Source organism: Phyllostomus hastatus, unplaced genomic scaffold, assembly GCF_019186645.2.
Source record: "Phyllostomus hastatus isolate PE091 unplaced genomic scaffold, TTU_PhHast_1.1 phas_contig_86, whole genome shotgun sequence".
NCBI classification, from domain to species: Eukaryota; Metazoa; Chordata; class Mammalia; order Chiroptera; family Phyllostomidae; genus Phyllostomus; species Phyllostomus hastatus.
Genome location: NW_025333977.1, coordinates 28,157,173 through 28,178,194, shown reverse-complemented (window position 1 = coordinate 28,178,194; position 21,022 = coordinate 28,157,173). Strand labels below are relative to the sequence as shown.

At 38.0% G+C, this 21,022-nt stretch overlaps 1 protein-coding gene and 1 pseudogene across 1 annotated transcript in view; one reads left to right on the top strand and one right to left on the bottom strand.

Annotated features, from left to right (window-relative positions):
- Positions 1-20,016, bottom strand: part of KCNMB2 (potassium calcium-activated channel subfamily M regulatory beta subunit 2) — a 238,099-nt gene extending 218,083 nt beyond the window's left edge. The window contains exon 1 of the mRNA XM_045851562.1: positions 19,623-20,016. The gene's annotated coding sequence lies outside the window, so the exon portion shown is untranslated. The remainder of the gene's footprint in view (positions 1-19,622) is intronic.
- Positions 1,567-2,231, top strand: LOC123827164 (annotated as a pseudogene).
- Positions 20,017-21,022: the final 1,006 nt, after the last annotated feature.

Sequence of the window (21,022 nt, the reverse complement as noted above, 5' to 3'; positions counted from 1 at the left end):
CAAGGTGACACAGCTAGGACTGGAAGAGCAGGGGTCAAATCCAAATATAAAATCTCATGTGCTTAATACCATGGGAGCCCATTAGATTAAATCACACCCCCTGTTCATACATTGGGAGTTGATGGACTAGGGAAGAAGACCCTTTGCTAGGGGAAGGTTTGTGGATAGTGCAGAGCATTTATTCCTGAAAAGTAGTAAGATATTCTGTTTATTCCTTTTTTTACTCTCATAGTTCTTATAATTCCCCAGCTGCAGAATCAATCTGAGGAACAGGTGGTGTGAGGGCTTTCAGTTGTAGTGTGTGAGGACACTTCTCTAACATGCCAGCTCCTCTGGCCTGTTGGTCCATCATTTACATCATTTCCCTTTTCATCCTAAAAACACTGTCTTTAAGAGATCTCAGTTAAAATGACAAGAATCTTGGCCTTGGTCATATGTTTTTATCAGCTAACTGATCTGGTAGGATTTGTTCCACAGCTTCACGGGGTCCTCTCTAGCCAACTAATACCCGTGATAGAGTGGGTTGCAGAGGGAAGGGACCCACATCCTTCACACAACACCTGCATGCTTTGGGGATCCCACCAGCACTTTCTTTTGAAAAGTAATCAATATTAGTTTGCAGGAAATTTGAGGATAAAGGAACATGTCTTCTAATCTTTTTTTTAATCAATCTTATTATCTTACTAGGCTATGGCTCTGAATGTCAAATATACTTATTCCATAGAAATAGTGTGAATCTGAGTTCTTTATGAAAAATCAGCGGCACAGCTGCTATCTCTTGAAAGGGAACTAGTAACTAATTGTTAAAAAGAACTGAATTAAGTTCATTTGCAATTGGGTATTTATTCTGCATCAGAGAAAAAGGAAGGAATTGTCTTTTCTAATATGGTTCTAGATGATTCTGATAAGAGAAAGATTATTTTTCTTTAAAAATAAATGTTTATGTGTGCTATAAATTTCACTATCATTTGAAGGTCTATTCTAAAACAATGATAAGGAGTAGTCATGGTGTTTTGGTAATAGTTGTAGTTTCAGGATTTGACTCTGATAAATATTTCAGGTTTGAATCCTTATTTGAAGTTATTCAATTTTACCTACAAGCATGTGCTCTGAAAGTTATTATTTGAAAAACATAGTGCTTTGGAATTTCTTGGCTGTGGTTACTAAGAGTACAGACTCTGGAATCAGAACTGGATCGCCTGAGATTGAAACAAAGTTTTAATACTTGTTAACTATGTAATGTTAAACAAGTTGCTGGACCTCTCTGTGCTTCAGCTTCACTATCTGAAGAATAGAGATGATAAGAAAACCTACTCATAGGTTATTTATCAGGAAAAGATGGCATCATATAGTGCCTCACTCATGCATAAATAATCGAGAAATGTTAGTGATTAATTTTAATATTTTTGAAAAACAGTTTAGCCCTGGTATATTCCTTTTCAATGATTTCTTCCAAGTATTTACACTCTCTTCTCTGTCTACCTTAACTCTCTCAAGGTTTTGTTTTTGGGAAAAACAATGGGAACAATCCCCTAGTACCACTAAGAATTCTGGAGGGGCAGGATCATGGCAGCCACTGAGGAACGGAGTCAGGAGAACAAGGAAGAGGAGGACGTAGAGGCAGAGCAGTTGGTTCTGGTGGAATTATCAGGAATTATTATTGGTTCAGACTTTCTCTCAAATTGTGAAAATAAACACAAGGTTTTGGAAACTGACACTGAGAGGTCCATTCTGCAAGTGGACAGCTATGTCTCTGTTGGAGAGTATGAAGGCACTGTTGGGACCTGTGTTATATTTGAAGAAATTGTTGAACATGTAGATGGAGAAGGCAGTAATAAAACAATGCTAACATCTAAATGTCATACATCAAAGGAGCTCAGCATGACAAGAACTCATCAGGAAGGAGAAGGAAGGAAAAGAAAACATAAGTGATATGGAATGGCTGCAAATCAAAGAAAATGATTTCTCCTATAGCACCAACACGATTTGTAGCTTTCTACATGAAAATGAAGATGAAGAAGTTGAAAGTCCTCCCTCCCCACATGTATCTCTGGAGTGGAATGAACAAGAGATTCAAATGAAAGGTAATTTGAACCCAAGTTATGAACAGGGAAAACCACCACCCTTGTAAATAGAGGATTCTGGTCCTCTTATTGATGGCCTTTCTTCTGAAACACTGTTTTGTTTTTATGGAAACCCCAGGTGCTGCCTTAGAAATTACTACTAGATGAAATGTTTTTCATAATAATTAGTCATGAACTTTTAAGAGTTTTTTATATATAAAATAATTGGTTGTGCAAAAAAAAAATAGAATCTCTGGAGCTGACCTGAGAATGCCTGATGTTGGGTGACATTCTTGTGTTCAACCACAAACTGTCCCTTTCTGTCTCAGGCATATTCCCAATCATTTCTTGCATCCAAATGTCTTGTCCATGCATCTGTTTTCTGATTTTGCTTTAAACAGGCCAAAATCTATTTTGTGTTTCATAGTGTTTTTTTTTCCATCAAATCTTATGAAAAACATCCAGACCAAGACTAGCTCCAAACCAGATTTTTTTTTGTTTCTTTCTTCTAGCATGGTGCCAGATGGCACTTAGGTAGGCTAATAGAGGAAGTCTGTTTCCTTCCTCACATTTTGTATATCTGTCATAAATCTTAACTGGCCTTAGATGAGCAACAATTTGGAAGTTCAAGTTTTCAGGTGAAGGCTCTGTTTGAACTTCATGTTAATGTTTTATTGAAATTGATTTCCCTTTGTGAATATAAATTAATTCAATACCATTTTAGGGGAAGCTTGTTGACAAGCAGTGATAAAAATCCAGGCAAGATAACGCTTTGGCTCAGAGCAATTGCTTTTTTGCTTATCTTTATGAAGAATGACCAGTAAGAACCCCTTAGCTCTTACTATTCCTTTGCGATGTGGATAACATCAAACTCTGCATACCTAGCAAAGAAGAGAGAAATCTAAGCACCACTAGGAGTGCAGTCAGAATTCACTGTGGTATTTATTCACAAATCTAGTAGACTATTGAGGCTTAAAATGTGTAATGGATTAAGTCATTTCTTTTGAGTACACATTTTAAATCTTAATTTCAGGGTAATAGAATATTTGAATATCTACAATTTAAAGAAAAGCAAGAGCAAAAATAATTATGTTTGTTTGAGTTAAAACAGTTACTAAAAACACTATGAAACTTGTGTAAATGGAAGGGCCTCTGGTCCAAATTCTACCTAGACAGGGGATAGGGGATTTTCTAGGGAAGTAGCCCATATGCTGTGTTGATGAGGCCAAGGTTGATTTTGGGGAAATGGGATGGGAAGGAGATAACTCGTATGATGCCACTGATATGCACTGAGTTATGGAAAATGTTAAGTGAAGGGAACTGGGACATAATTTATATTTTATCTGAAAGGGGTTAGCAACCAGAATTATCTTAGAAATTAGTGACAGAAGAATAGAATCGGTTTTTTAGTGTTGTTGTTAAAAAATAAAACTGCAGAGAAATAGAAAAACAATTTTCCTTATGTTAAGGGAAAAATGTGAAAGTTGTCAACAAAACATTCTGCTTACTTGCCTAACTCTTCTTTCTTTTTCACAACTTCTCAGTGTGGAAGCTTGTGACAGGAGTACTGTTGAATCATTATTTCATAGTTACCATGGAGAACTGTACCTGTAAACCTTGGTCAGCATCTGGATGAGGGCCAGCACCACATGTTAGGGGTTTACTTAGTGAGAAAGGAGAGAGCAGAGATAGATGTTAATCCACATGAAAGCAGATTGCCTGGGTCACCTGCCTCTAAGACCTTTGTGCATGATTCCTATGCTCTCCTCTGTTCCCTGGAGCTCTGGGCAGGCCTCACAGTCCAGCCCTGTACACCTGAGGCCTGTGCACATTGGCATGTGGGCAGAAAAGGTGTCAAATGGCCAGCAGGTGTCAAAGACAATGCTTGAAAAATTGGGAGTTAGGCTGGCTCCAGCTTGAACCATACCTACAAGTTGTATAACTTTCTTTGGGCAAGCTGGTCACTCTGAGCCTCAGTTTTCTAAAGTGTAAAATGGGAATAATACAAGCACTGATTTCCTGGGGCTGTTCTGAGCTATAAATGAAAGAATGCACATCAAATGCTTAGCACAATACCTTGCACCTACTAAGGGCTCAGGAGCTACCACCCATATTGTTGTGTAAAGTTCCTGTCATGTACAAAGTCCTCAATAGATGGTGTGTATCCTTGTAGACATTTTAAAAAGTCTTGTTAACAGTGACCATATCACAAATTCAACAGGTATTATCTCTGGGAATATCCATGTCTTGGTGAAGCAGAATCCAGAGGCAGAGGTGAATGGTTCCTAGTTACATGAGGCAGCATGGCCTGGGGTTTAAAGTCAGAGGAGCCAGCTGGAAGGCTGAGTCTGCTATTACTGGCTGTAGGACTTGGAGCAGGTACTTTCAATGTCTTTGGACTCCAGCTTCCCTATATAGAAAGGGGGGTGAGGATGCCCACTGCACAGAGTTGTGGAACTCATAGGTGATGAAATTCATGTGTAACATACAAAATAAAGTAAGATACTGTTTCATCAACTACCCAAAGGCCCTCACAGCCAGTCTATAACTCCTGCATCACTACTGGCTCTTTGTCAACTGCCCTCACTCTTGCTTTCCTTTGGAGGAAAGATAATTCCTTGAAAGGATGGCCTGCTTCCTCACCATCTGCTCAGTCCTTTAATGCCATTGAAACTAATTTTGATGTTTAACCTTGTTTTGGAAAATGATCTCCCATTTCACCATTGAATCGGTAAAATCCTAAAGCACAAAATCTAAAGTCCTTCCTCTTTGAATTCTCTGTAACATTTTATAGGATTACCCACATCAATAACAACTGGTGCCAGTCCTTGAGAGGCTACTGCATGCTGCAGTATCTATGCTAGCCACCTGGCATACACAGAACCTCTGGGTAGCAAGTATTATAGCCCCATTTTATGGATAAGGAAACTGAGGCACAAAGATGTCAATCAACTTACTGAATGTAATGTAACTGCCACACAAGTGGAGAGAGAGAGAGAGAGAGAGAGAGAGAGAAGACAAAAGAGGAAGAGGAGAAGGAGGAGAGGGGTGGGGAGGAGAGATTGTAACCTTGTTAATACTGCTGCTTCTTGGAGATTTGTCCTTTTCTATCTGAAATTTTTCTCTATCCATTAAAATACCCAAAGCACTGTGTACCTTTCTTATGGCATTTATCTCACTCTTAACTCCTGGGACTTGATATAATTCCTGAGTAATTTGTAATCTCCTTGAGAACCTCCTTTAGCATAATGCATTGTTGGCACAACTTATTTTTTTTTTTTAACAAAGGGAACATTCCACAAAGAATCTCTCTTTGGACTGATAAGTCTGAAGACTTAACACTTAGTAAGAACATAAAAGCAACATCAACTCCTTCCCAGCTCATTTACTTTTATAACCAAATAACAGTGACCTTCTCAAGCTGAGTTTCCTTTGGATTAATCGGTCAAGAGAATTTTTCATAATATTGCAGGGGTACAGAAAGATAGCTGAAGAGACAAAATGTGCATGCTTTTCTTAGAGGGTGCAGTTGAAACTACCATTGCCGTTCTGATTAATGACAAGGAATCCCAGCCAAGAAGGGGTGTAATGTAATTTAGACAAACTCAGGATAAGGTAATGCTCAGGAGAGAAATTAGAACAAGTCCGTGTGATGCCCAGATGGACCATAAACAAGAGACAATGAGTACTGTTAGTTTTCTTGCTGACCTTTATTTAACTGAACTCTCTCATTAGAAAAGAGCTGCTTTAGCTTACTATTAAAATTTCTGTTTGTTCACCTGCTTTGAAAAGGAACAGGCAAGAGCAGGCACTGAGGTAGATTAATGGTTTGCCTACTTGGTACTTGTGCAGTTCTCCCTAATTATCTCTTTAGGATGACAGTGATAACATTTTTATATTCATATAATTTATAAATGTACATATTTTTAATGGGCAAAGGGCTGATGTGTGAGGTGGATGCAAAGCATAGTATGGAACACAATATTTTAAAGCAAAGTGTATTAAAATACAGAGAACCAATAGGTAAAGTAAAATTTCCACTTTCTGTAGGTGAAAATAATTGAATATAGGCAATTTCATGTGGATTGAGTTTTGACAAGACGCTCAACTCATACAACTTTAGGATATACAAAATCCTATCATGTAAGTGACATTATCCCACTTAATAAATAAAGACAAAACTCAGAAAAGTTAAATAACTTGTTAAAGGACGCTTACTAGATGGATTTTGAACCCATGCCAACTTTATTTCTATTCCATAAATCTGTCTTTTCATAAAATATACCTCCTCTCTCCATGATATTTGTAAGTAAAAGAAAAAAAAGAAGAAAGTAATGCATGTGTGCAACTATGTGATAAGTAAGTAGTAAAAGGTAGAACCTGCTGAAAGACTTCAGAGACTGGATAGGTCGCTTCTAGCCTGGAGGACAAGGATTGGAAGGAAAAATGAGAAAGGAATGAGAGAAGGTTTTTCCCAGGGAGGCGGGTCACTGGAGAGATTATAGGAGTTTGACAGATGAAAATGAAAGGGGAGAGAGTTTTCTTGGATGTTTCAAAGGGTTAGGCCAAGAGACAGAGACGTGAAGGTCTGATAGGTACATTTTAGGGGTGGCAAGTAGTACAGCTCAGTTGTAACACAGGGTGAAAGTGGGAGGTAAAGATTAGGCTGGAAATATATCTGGACAACACATATTGGAGGATAATGATGTCCAATCTTGGGAAACTTTATTTGCTTGGTTAAGGGACAGCCGCTGAGGGCTGTAGGGAAGTTCCATGATCAAGGTCATATTTCAGAACTATTTATTAGGAAGTGGCACATAGAAGAAAAGAGGGATGAAGAGAGATTCAAGCAGTTTATCTCAAAATTTATGTATGACAGATCTACCTAGGATGTTTGTTAAATATCCAGGCCTTATAGGAAAAGATTCTGATTAAATACAAGTCGATAAATCAACATATTTAAAAAAAAAAACCTTCCCAGGTAATTCTTGTGCAAGTGATTTCAGGATGGCATTTTGAAAAAAAAAACCAGAGTAGTTGCAAGGTTGGTTAGGAAACTATTGTTATACCCAATGTGTGAGAATGAGAGAATAAAGGGACTTTGTTTATGTAAGGAGGAATAAAGGCATGCATGCAAAACACATTTTGAAGGAAGGATCAATAGGACTCCAGCCAATTAGGTCTATAGTTGGAGGAGAATTCAAAGACAATTATTGGCTTTAAAACCTGGGTAATCAACAGCACAGTGAATAGAAACATGAGGCAGAGTGGATTTACTAGGTCTTAACTAGAGTTTAGTTTTACCAAATAAATTTTGACAGGTAAAGATGGCAGTCACAGGAAAATTGTTACTAGGTAACAGGCAATGGGACTTGGGTTGGGGAGTAAGGCCACAGCTGGAGAGATGGTTAGGGGTGTAAGAGAATATTTTCAATTACTGAAAAAGTGTGAAAAAAGAAGAAGAAAAGGGCACAGCAAAGAGAAAAGTTGGAAAAGAATGATAATGTAGGAGGGGACCTGGACAGTAAAACATAATTTTATGTATAATGAAAGAGAGAGAGAGAGAGAGAGAAATGAGGTCTATTGTTTTGTGTGCTGTAGAATAATCAAAGGCCATGAGGACTGTAAAAAAAGACAAATTGGGTGATAAAGAGATTCTTGGGAAGTGTGAAAGGGCCATCACAGAAAAGCAAGTATGTCTAGAATTTATACACTAGTGCATTGAAAAGTGAATGGGGAGCAAGGAAGTGGAGGCAGTAAGTACAGACTACACTTTCACAATGTTTTTTGATGACAGGGAACTCCAGTCATGTTCCAGTTTTCCATAACCCCACCATCTATCCATTGTTCAAGTCAGAAACCTAACATTGCCCCTGACACTTCCTTTTTCTTTACCCATCTGCTCTCAGATTTATCTCACCACTACTCTCTGATATGACTTCCTGAACTCCTTTCCTCCTGCCACTTTTCTGCTGTCCCACTGCTGCCTGGTCAAAGCTACCATCACCTGGATTACTGCACTAGCATTTCAACTGGCTTCTCTGCATCCACTCTTGTTCTTCTCCATTTTGATCATCACATTGCAGCAGACATACCTTTGCAAAGCACAAATATCTTGCCAATACCCTGATTAATAGCTTGGATGGCAAACTCAGCATGACCCGTAGGTCTTACCTAGCCGGGTTCTTGTATGCCTCTCCAGTCTGGGGTCTAATCATGTGCTGTTCGATCCCTGCCCTCCAGCCATGCTGGACTTCTGTCAGAGGCACTGTACTCATCTATACTCTGTGACAGGCTTAAAAAATCTCATTTATTAATTTTTTTATTGACTGCTTTTCACTAGAATACAAGCTCTGTAAAGACAGGAACTTCTCTCTCTCTGTCTCCCACTCTCTCTCTGTCTACACAAGCTCAGCATTCAACAACTGTTGAGTAAGTAAAGGAGCCCTGCTTGAGTCTTTGCACTCTGCCTTTTCTCTGCCTTTAACACTTCTCCTCTAATTCCTCCTGGTTTCACACTTGCTTATTTTTCCACATTTATGCTTCTTTACTTAGCATCTCAGTTATATCTTCCTTGGAGAAGCTTTCCCTGACATCCTTGACTACATTAATGTCTTCAATTAAATAATCTGTTAGCACTTATTATATTTGTAACTTTACATTTATTTGTGTGAACATTTGAACAGTGTCTTTCTCATCCAGGACTGTCACTTCACAGCTGGCGGGGGAGCAGCTCATTTCTGCTTTAGCTCAACACTGTATCCTCAACACCCATCTCAGTGCCTCATCCATAGATGTTGAATAAATATTTGATGAATACACGAATGAATAATTGAATGAATGCAGATGTGAAATGTGGACTGATCTGCTAAAGAGTAGCAGAATGGAGAAGAAATTTTTTAAAAAGTCACATAAACACTTGCACACATCCATAGATCTAGGGGAAGAATCTTGTAGTAAATGAAGCACCATCTGAAATCAAATTGCACGCAAGGCTGCTTTTCATATAGACATATAAATTGGAGTACAACTCCTATTCATACCCCTTTTTTTTAGTTTCAGTCCTGCAGACAGTAAACCTACTTGTCAGTGGAGAATGAAGCCAAGAAGATTGAGAAACATGTTGTAGTGGACATTCTCTAGCCAGTGTTCTCTGCACCAGGGCTATTGTGTGTGGTCTTTTATACACTCAAAAAGATATTCTCAAATTTGGTAACATATTATATAAGCCTTCTTTCTCCTTTAGGTATAAACTCTATTTCTCTCTCAACCTTTCTTTTGATTCATTCCAACAAAGAATTGATTCCTGTGCTGTTCTGTTTTTATGTTTTTAAAACAAATAATTACCTTGAGTTATCTACACAGAGAGCCCCATATGGCTGTTCCCAAGCATCACATAGGATCAAATAAAACCACTAGGAAGTGAAGCTCCACAAGTCATTGATCATCCCCACAGACAGGAAGAAACTTGATCCACCCTTTTATAACTCTGCCTCAAAAGTTAGGTATTATTTTCTTCTGGCTGGTTGCTTTTCCTCCCTCAGTTTCTTCATTTGGAATATACTAGGAAATAAAAAAAATCCAAAGACAATCAATGGTTCTAGATTCACTATAGAAATACAATCCATCTAAGGAAATAAACTATACTTTAGCTTGACGGAGCTACAAATTCTTCACATGGTCAGAAATTTTCAGATGCTTATGCAAAACCAAACTCAAGGCATTTAAGAATTATTTCATAGGCGAGATTTACCAACTGCTTCCCTCTCCTTCTCACAAAGTGCCTTATAGGCAGTACCAGAATGATCCTCTGCATCTATGCAGAACAAGAAAGAACCTAGATTTGCATTTAAATTGCTGCTTATTTTTTAAATTTCTCAGAGTTTCACTTTGAAAGACACTTTACCTTTGTGAATAAGAGTTATAGAGCCAGGTGCTTGACCTTTTCCAGGTTCAGAGTGAAAATTTTCATAATAAAAAAGAGAGACTTAAAAAGTCTGACAAAACTAGAGTCATTATTTATAAAGTCCCAAACTATGTAAAGAGGACAGTGAAATGCCCCAGATGCATGCCATGTAGTAAGAGCTGCATTTTGACAAAGTTCCAAATTGAATCCTTGTTTGATAGAAGCCCACATGGGTTGGTTTTGTAAATCATTTCCAATCAAAGAAAGTCTGTGAGGATGTGATTCTGTGAATAAACAGGCAAGATGAGAATTCACAAACCCTTCTTTCCTTCCTCTTCCCTAAGAGCCCTACCTCCACAACAAAGGAGATGCAGTGAACTTAAAATTTGTGTAGTTTCTAGACCCCTACACTGCCAGTCAAGCAGCCTCGTAAATAACAGTAAGAAATCTACCTGACTTATCTAATATGCCTTTATGTCAGGGACCAGTGTGAAGAGAGGAGTGTATATCATCCAAAAAGTTATTTTTTAAAAACTGTATATCTTTAATATAGTTCGATTCACCTAAGAATTATAAAAAGAAGGTATCTGCTCTCAAGGAGTTTACAACCTAATTATCTGGGCTAAAAAAATTATACTTTAAAATTAAGTTATGTATTTTATTTGCCTAGCTATACTGTTTTACAAGTTGAATGGATTTGTTGAAAACTGAAAATGAGCTCCCATGTCCAGAATATTCAGGAGGTTTAATTTCACACTCAGAAAACCACCAAGATGACAAGAAACCTGCATGTGGGATTCATCTGACATTTTCCCTATTTAGTACAAATGCTAGCAAATGTAAACCAAAGCCCTCCTGTCTAGTAATATAAGCATCTTCTCTTTCTTTCCTAAGAAGTCAGCAGGCTTGACATTTTGACAGCTGATGTATTCCCTCCCCTCCCCCTGAGCTAAAGTTCTCACCCAGGCTCATCTGTCACCCTGGCTTTGATGAGGAGGGGGCTTAGGCATTTGCTCCAGGAGGCTGTCAGACTTAAACTTAGCTTCGAATGAAAGGTTCTACCATGCTCTTTACAAAGCTCTGGACAGACAGTAGAGAGGAAGGGATGGAAAACTGCCCCCTAGAAGCATCTAATATGGGCTCGAGAATGGAAAGAGGAAAGGTGAGAGGGCAGGTGAATGAGGAGTTTGCAAGCACAGGGCAGGTCCAGGGCTTTGTTATTATAACATTACTGTAACAGTCCTATGCAGCACTGTTTTGGAAATGCATGATTTATTTGTTCACTTGGTGATTTACCCTCAGGTCAAACTGGACACTAAGATATCTAATACTGAATATATATTTATCACTGGTTCAATTCATTCAAGAAATACTTATTGAGCATTAACTACCGTGAAGAACTCTGCTAGGCACTGGAAATACTGTGATGACTATGAGCCAGTCCTTGACCTCCTGGGACTTATGATTTAATTGGGGAGGAATGGAGCAGATTAGTGAACCGAAGATCAGAACAGTGTGCCAACAGCCATGGTAGAACTATGCACAGAGTATTCTTGCAGCAAAAAAGAGCAATACCTCGTGAAGATGTTTTTTAAAAATCAAACTTTGAAAATCTGTGATGGCAACAGAAGAATTAAGAAACATCACCAAGAGCAAAGATGTGTTATTAGAGACCAAAGCTAGCATCATCCACACTCTGGTATTCCCAATTACTATGTACAGACGCAAAAGTTGGACAGCGAAGAAGGCTGATAGGAAAATAGTTGATTTGCCTGAAATACAGTGTTGGAGGAGAGCTCTATGAATAACCAGGATTGCCAGAAAGATGAAAAAAGTGAGTCTAAGAGCAAATTATGCCTAAAACATTGATGGAAGCAAAAATGCCAAAACTGAAGCTATCTTACTTTAGGCACATCCTACAAAGCTCCTGTGGAAAAGACAACAGTGATGGGAAAAATAGAATGCAGCAGGAAAAGAGGGAGACCAAATATGAGAAGGACTGACTCCATAAAGAAGCCATAGGCACGAGTCTGCAGGAGCTGAGCAGGGCTGGGGAGGACAGGACATTGTGGACATCACTCATTCATAGGGTTCCGGATGTTGACATGTAACACACACTCACTGCTGTGGAAATGGAACTCTCCGCCCACACCAGTGAGGGCTAGAATGATATGTTTTGGATGAATGGACTCATTTTATCATTATGTACTATTTTTCCTTGTCGCTTGCAGTTTCCTTGTTCTGAAATCTATTTTGTCTCATGTTAATATAGACACTCCAGCTTTCATTTGATTAGCTCTTCTGATGTATCTTTTCTCACCTTTTTATTCACCTTCCTATGTTGTTATATTTAAAATGATTTACTTGTAGACAACACAAAGTTAGGCCTTTTAAAAAAATTCCAATTTGATAATCTCTTAATTGCTTTGTTTAGATGTTTTACATTTAATGCAATTATTTATATGGTTGAATTTAGGCCTATTATTTTATTATTTGTAAACTGATTTTTCTTATTTTTTATTCTTACTTTCCTACCTTATTTTGAATTGTTTCAATATTTCTTAATATTAAATTTTAATGTATATACTGTTTTTTGGATACAGCTCTCTTATTTTGTAGTTGCTCTGTGGCTTACTATATATATATCGAAACTTTCACAGTGTAACAAGTGGCAATATTACATCACTTCAGGTAAAATGTAGAGAGACACTTTACTGCCCAATATGTTCCTCTGTCGAAATGCTTATCACCTCCATCGCTGACCTTTATGTTATGGTTGGTATATATATTATATTTATTTATCTAAAAAACTTTTATAAGAGTTTATTTGAGCCCTGGCTGGCGTAGCTCAGTGGATTGAGTGCGGGCTGCGAACCAAAGTGTTGCAGGTTCGATTCCCAGCCAGGGTACATGCCTGGGTTGCAGGCCATGACCCCCAGCAACCGCACATTGATGTTTCTCTCTGTCTCTCTATCTCCCTCCCTTCCCTCTCTAAAAATAAATAAATAAAATCTTAAAAAAAAAAGCTCTAGCTTTTTTTTTTTTTTAAAGGAGTTTATTTGAGCCAAACTGATGACATGGGCCAGGGAAAAAGATCTCAAATGCACCAGAGAATAGCAGTTTTGTAGCTTCTTTTATGCTTTGGAAAATAACGAGGGAATATAAATATTTGCACTTACAGAGGTGGATTTGGGAAATGACAAAATATTAAAGGAAACACCCGCACAAATACAATCATTAGCAACACAACAAGTCTTCAAGGCTTTGAAATTTGAGAAGTTGTTTGGTACAGGATGATGGTCAGAACTGATTAAAGGAAAGTTTAGCCTCTGTAGTAGATTAGCATTTGAGAGTTTCCCAGTAGTTTGTATGGAGGTGCTAATTTTTATTGAGCAATTAAATGAAAGTGAATGCCTTTGCATTAAGAAATTCATAATGTTAAATCTAGAATAACCAACTGGTGCTAATTGCAGATTTCATGCACACCTGGCACTGAAGTCGTATTACAAGGTGATGCGTTCATTCACGCTCAGTTTACTAGCAATTCATCCCATGCAGTCACAGGCAGAGTGAAGACCAGTAATGTTGAAACTGGAGCCTGACAAGGTCAAGGAAAGGCCATCGGTTAAAGTTTTTTTTAATACAAATCCATAAAATTGGGTTATCTCAGAAAAGCAGACATTTTCTTGATTTTTCTAGAATTGCCTCTTTTATTTTGGGTCTAATAAGAAACGATCAAATGTCACACATTTCAAGAAATTCTGTTTCTGGAGCTGGCCAGATGCTCAAACACCTTGACCTCTAACATAATACTTTGGTAATTAAATCACTTTTAAATTACATCTATTGAATTAACCTAGAGACATGCAATATTAAGAAATAAGAACTAAAGGAGATATTTAAACCAAATCTCTCAGTGTTGTAATACATTTATAATGTTTTAAGTTTCATCCTAGATAATAATAGTTAAGGTGCTGGTAGGTAATACGCATTACGCACATAATTTGTGCCAAGCACAGTGCTAACAGCCGTGCACAGATTACCTCATTTAATCCTCAAAACCCCATGAGTAATGTACTATTACTGTCTACATTTCTGCTGAAGAAAGAGCAGGTTTAAAAAACTGGCAAGGGGAAGGTCTTCAGGGCCGCAGAACTCGTGTCTGGATGCCACAGTATACTCTACCTCTAGAGAGTGAGGTTTTCTTAATGAATAAATTGGCTGTCACTTAAGTCACTTCACAGTCTACTTTTTCTTCAGTCTACTGAAGCTTAAGTCTACTTTTTCTTCAGGGAAGGAATCCATAAGGCTCCTGCATTGTTCACAGAGGAAAGAAAAATCTTTTCTTCAGATCCTTCCTTTACAAAAATTCCTGTAATCACTGGTAGCATGTAGTCACTAAATACACTAAAAGATGGTTAATCTGACATTCTATTTATCAGGACTCTTTATGGCTGAAGGGAGAGTAAATTCCAATAGCTTACTAGTTCTTTGGCCTTGAGCAATATGATTAACTTTTCTACACCTCAGTTTTCTTATCTGTTCAATAGAAAGTATAATATCTACTACTCAGGCATACTGTGAAGATTAAATGACAATGACAGTGAGAACACTATTACTTTTTAAGCTTTTTCTCTGTACCAAGTATTCTAACACATAATCATATTTAATCTTCAACCTAAAGAGGGAGATATTACTATCACCAATTACCAGGGAGGAAACTGAGGCATGATAACATTTTAAAAACTTACCCATGGTGACATAGCTATGAAGTACAAATGTGAGATTCAGACCAAATATCTTTGTTCTTACAGCCTGTGCTTATGTCAGATGCTATGTCCTTTTCATATCACACTACCTCCCTGGGTTATAGAACATTCTGGAAATATAGGGAATTACTACTTGCACCCAATTTGTAGAATAAGATTATTTTATTATACTTTAATTATTTGAAAACATATACCTTATAAGTGGTAGAGAGGTCACTGTTAACCAGATCATGAGACTAACCATGCTGATTTCAAGAGCAATAAATTAATGCAAATGAATGGTACATATATTGATCAGTATTGATTGATTCCTTGTGCCACACAGGCTACTGGGGCTTGTATGTTCAGAAAAGGGGTATTGAGTCCAACTGTAATTCCAACCTGGTTTTGCCATCCCTTCTCTTATCACCAGGGGAGATCAGAGAAAATATAGGACATATTTATGCTCTTAGTCATTTCTATAAATTTGTGAAGATATCTTTTTGAAAAAGAAGTAATCTTTTGGATAAATCAAATTTAGGCAAATTGAATTTTTAGTTGCTCTGACATAGGTTGGAATCAGTGATGTGCATTTTTTCTCTCTTATGTAAAGAAGAGAAAAAAATCATCTTGATAAATCTCCTTGACTTTCTTCAAGGTGTTCAGTATCTTTCTGTTTAGAAAAAGTAGTACAGTGCTATGACATAGAGCTGTGACCCTGAGGTTGAAAACCTTATGTTTGGAGCCTAATGTTACCCATGGATTTTTATGGGGGAAAAAAGTATTGAATTCCTACATTCATTAATTTGACAACTGTTATATCAGGGTACAAAACAAAACCCCTCCTCTCATACAGTTTCCATTTTAGAAGGAAAGAGAGAGACAGACAATAAAAACTTAACATATGATATATTTTGGGTATAATTTGATATGTGATGGAGAAAAGTGAAGCAAGGGCTAGGGATGGGATTTGTGCAAGAGGGTACGATTTGAAATATGGTTTGCAGGGAACTCTTCTCTGATGAGGTGACATTTGGTGGAGACCTGAAGAAAGTGAGACACTGAATTATGTAGCTATGTAGGGGAAGAATTTCCCCAGCAGCAGGCCCAGCAGAGTCAATGGCCCCGAGGCTTGAGAACATGGCAGGTTTGAGCAACAGCCGGCTGCAGTGCAGTGCTGAAGGGGGAGGCAGCAGAGGAGCCCGGGAGGAACCTGGGCTGATCACACATGACCTGTGGGCCACTGTAAGGATCTGGCTTTGACCTGTAGTTAGATGGGAAGATGTTGGAGGCTCGTGAGCAGGAGATACTATGTTTAACTTCAATTCTGAAATGACCACTGGTGTTGGATACGGACCAGAATGTGTGTAGGAGAGCGGGGGGAGGCAGAAGCAAGAGGTCAGTGGTGAAAATATACACAGTAATCTGAGAGCTGGCAGTAACTTGCCCAGAATGGTAGCAGTGGGATGATGAGTAATAGAATTCTAGCTACAGTTTGAAGGTAGAAACAATCAAATTTTCTGTGACAAGTGAAGAGAATAGAAGATTCAAAGTGGACTTCAAGATTTTTCTTCAGAGCAAGTGGAAGAATTGAGTTCCCATTTAGATGCATGGGGGGAAACTTGGGAGGACTGTGCGTAGAAATTCAGAAATGTGGTTGTGAATATGTTAAGTGTGCAATGCCCACAGTACATTTACATGAAAATGTTATGTAGATAGTTGAATATGTAAGTATGCACATTAGAGGAAAAGCCCAATTCAGGCACTAGAATTTGTAAGCTGTTTGGGTATGGATAGTTTTTAAGGTCTTGAGACTAGCTTGAATTCATTTAGGGAGTAAGTATAGGTAAAGAATAGATTTAGAGCTGAGCCACAGAGCACCCCAGCGTTTAAATATTAGGGGATAATAAGGAGCCAAAAAAAGAGATTGAAATATTATCTATCTATAAAGTAGTAAAGAGAATACACACACATGTACACACATACGCATCTTTTCTAGGAAACGGGAATTAACAGGTAGGAGTCAGTCTCTGAGAAAAGATGATGGTGAGTTTTTCAGGATGTGCCAGAAAACCCAAGGAAGAAGGGGCATGACATTTCTGCTCAGTCTTTCTGGGATCAACAAATGAGTTTGGAATTTGAGATGAAGGCATAGTGGGTTATATGAAGTATGATAATGAGAAAGATGGCAATGTGATTGGGATAGGAGATATAAACTTTAATGATGTTAGTCTTCCTGTGACTGTTAATGCAATGTCTGTTTTGAAAAACTTTAGCAACCCTACAGATGAATAATGAGAATAAAATGGTGTGCTTCTTTCTCTTTTTTTCCATACACAGGTATATATTAAAATTAGGGTTATATTATAGATACATTGTTGCAGTCTGCTTTTTATTCAATGTAATAGCAGGAAGATATTGGGAAAGTTCTTTTTTCATCATATTTTGATGACAGAAGAGAGGTGATAAGAGAAGGTTGTGTTAGTTTGTGAAATGTCTGGTCCGATATCACCAATAAAAGTAAAATGATGCCTGTGTATATGAGAGAGACTGAGAACAAGGACAATCCTGGACTTGGAGACTTGTGTCTTGGTGACTGAATGATGACTGTGCCACCCTTGGGCACTGAGAAAACAAGAGGCTGAAGCTTTGCTTATTTTTTATGTCAGGGTGCATTCCTGAGTTGATTTCTGTATAGCTGGTGAATTGCTCATTTTTATTACTAGATGTACCAAAAACTGAAAGGGAAGGATATGTGGAAATGCTTTGATTGATAGCTACCAATGTAAATAGGTGGCAAAATTAATTTGTGACAAGTAGGTTGTTTTGACTAAATTACTTGGTTTGGCTTTCCCCACAGCTTGCAGACAACAAAACAATTGCCTCCTATATTTTTTATGTTGTAGGCGTTTAGTCTAGACACACATACCATGGAGATTTAATATAGGGACCTTTCCCATAAATCTGTGATCATTGTGAAAAGTCATTTTAGTTTATCAGTAAAGTGTTATGAGCATGACCATAGCAAAATGACTTCTCCTCTTGACAACTTTTATGGCACAAATCGCTTCTATAATAAATGCTTGATCTGATTAGATTCAGAAGATATTGGTAAGACCAGAAACAGTGGAAGTTCTTTGAAAATAAATGAAATTAATGAAAACAATAGAAATTACATTCACTTGTAATCTGACCGCCATAAATAAAATGTTTGTGTGTGTTTCTGTTTGTGTCTTGCATGCTCTCTATGTATGAGTTCTTGACTGGTGAGCACAATTGGCCAGATAATGGGACTTTACAAGGTCAAGGTCACACATTCCACTGGACACATAGAAACAGAAAACTATGTCATAGCCATCAATTGCATCAGAAATTCCATACAGTTATTTCATGGACATGTGCTCTTGGTCACAGAAAGACTAGCATAGAGAGTTTCAGTAATTTTCATTACACTATTAGGAAAAATAGACACACAACTTTAAGCATAGGTGTCACACACTACAGGGCAACGATGTCAACTTTAAATGTGAATGGCAGCATATATACAGAAGCTCACAAATGTACAAACTCAGCTGCACCAGAGAAAAAGCCCATTTAACTTTAATTCCAGTATTTAGCTGAAACAAACATACTATAGTTCTCATTCACTTTTATTTCTAGTCAATACTTCATTAACATAGAACTTTTGGAAAAATGTTATATTATTTTTTAAATATATAATTATTCCATGTATCTTTGCCATTTGTTATAACTAAATCAATGCATCAGAACATGACATTTTTCAAAATCTATAGCTGCATCTTTACATGTCAGAGTTTGTGAAGTCTGTCAGAGAAATAACACAAGAACATGGAGAAATTCACTCACTATGTTCCTGCCACTTCACATCGAGGGTCATGTGCAATGACAAATACCAAAACTTGCACGATAGATCAAGTTGGGGAAACATTTGCTTTTGATCATTGCATTTTGTTTAAAAAACCTCAGCCGCTGATTTCCTGACATATCCTTCTTTGATTGAGCTACACGGATCCCATAATAAAGTACAAAGCAGTATAAGTTCCTCTGCAAATCTACTCATTATCCACTGGACTTTGGAACCCAACTGCCCCTCTCATCTTTCAAGGAGAATTGTGCTTTTATGCTGTTAATTAAAAAAAAAACAGAAGAAAAGAACAAGACAAAACATCAAGTTCATAATCTCTAACGGATCACCATTTTCATCTGCAGCCCTGACAGTTGTTGAAAAGCAAAAGCAGGAGCAGAGGGAAAGCCCCTTTAGTCTAAAACTCTCTGCTTTAGCAACACCATCCGTGCAAACAGCGTGGATCAGCCTTTCAACATGCAAAATGGACGGAGGTACCCAATTTTCTTTAATAATAAATTAAATACAAAGTAGTTCTTTATGAGGGAAATCCTTTGTAATCTTCCAATGTCCCCCTTTAAAAATTAGATTCTGGCTATCACAGCACATACACCATGGGAAAAATTATTTATCTAACAGGTTTCAAGTCTTAAGGACAGCATCCTCTTTATTTTTCTTGGACCTTTTTGCCCCCCACCCACCAAAGTCTTCACTTAACCCTACTAACAGCCCAGCTGGCACCACAGATAAGAAGCAAACTGCTTTCTCCATGACCTCTAAGCATTCTACTCCACGGGAAAAGCAACGTGGAATGCACACTCAGCAGGCACGGAGCCACTTTGTCCTCGAGGCATTTCTGCCATAAAACACAATACTATCCACTGTGTTTTGCTCTAAGCAGATCCGTCTCCCACTCCCCTCTCCCCGCTTTCCTGCTCCTCACTCCGCACCTGGCTGCAATTCACAACCCACTGGGCACAAAGCAAACAAAAAAAGCAAGAAACAGCAACAGATCCCTTTGTTTGACATGCAAATCTTACCTCCTGTAGTTGTCACATCTTCCTCAAAAGCCACGCTTAATTTTTAAGGACAGCGATCCAGATCCAGTGCAGTCCTCCAAAGAGCCACCGGTAATCATCATTACCTCTCGTGCCTAAAGCTTTTCTGGACCACTAATGTCACAACCCTTGCTAACTCATAGCTTTAATACTCCCAGCTCAAAATGTCTGAAAGAGTTTGGAAGGACAATAGGAGTGACTGGCACGCTAGACAGCCATGCTTGAAATTAGTTATCTGAAGCTCTGTTAGAGCTGCTTCATACTGTTTTTAAAGCGTACAGGAGGTAGGATTATTAGCCTATGATAGGCATGCTGTTTCTGTTTTTATTAAATACTGTAATAGGCTGTCTGTTAGCAATGCTGTGATAGGTCTAGCACGCTTCCCCACTGCTTTCGAATTCTTACATTAAAAAGGGAGAGAAGGCTCAGACGTCCTTCCGGGACTGACAGACACCACCCTGCCTACTGGATCAGATTTCCAACTCCCCTTTCACTACAGGAGAAAGCATTCCTTTTGCAAATAGGTATTTTTACTCCGAGAGTGAAGTTGGGAGTAAATACTCTAGGATTCCCCAAACAATTCTCTCACTCCCAATAAGGGACTGCTACTCTTCTGTTACAAAAATAAGCATTCTCCAGAGTTAGGTAAGAGAATCAATCCCAACAGGAAACATTCTCATCATCACTGAGCTAGGATTCAGCATATTACATTTTGTATAAAACTTCAAATTAGATATCAAATGGCCAGAATGGATCATGAGCACATTTATTGTTTCACGCTGATGGACAAAGCTTGTGTTCCAGTTAGAAGCAATCATATGCTGTGCACTACTGTGCAAATGGGTTGAGGGGACGTGCACACTACCTTGATCCCCTTTGGACAGTCTTGATCACTAAAGGTCCAAGAGGGGTTTCTTACCATTGGTCAGAGACAAGGGTATTATTTACTTCCTTGAAATGCTATTCTGAAAAGTACTAAGTTCTTTTCCAAATAAGAAAGTAGAAGAAAAGTTCTTGGTAGCTCACAATAACATAGAGAATGTGTTACACTACAAGTGCCCAGATTTAGTCTTTTTCTTCTGCTGGTCTTTACTCCTGCTACCCCAGGAGTGATAGTTTGTAATAGTTACTATAGAAACCAAGTAGTTCCCCCTTAAGGGAGAGGCTTAGGGAGAGTAGCAGATGGAATAAGAAGGGAAATGGAAATGTAGAATACTGGCCTATAGAATTGAAAATGAGGTGCAATTAACAAACAAAAACTACTGCAAAACAAAATCTCAAGGGAAATGGTCACCAATCACCACTATTTAATTACTAATAGTTTTGTGATCTAGAAATACTATTATGATCATAGTATCCATTATTTTATTATAAGAGAGAAC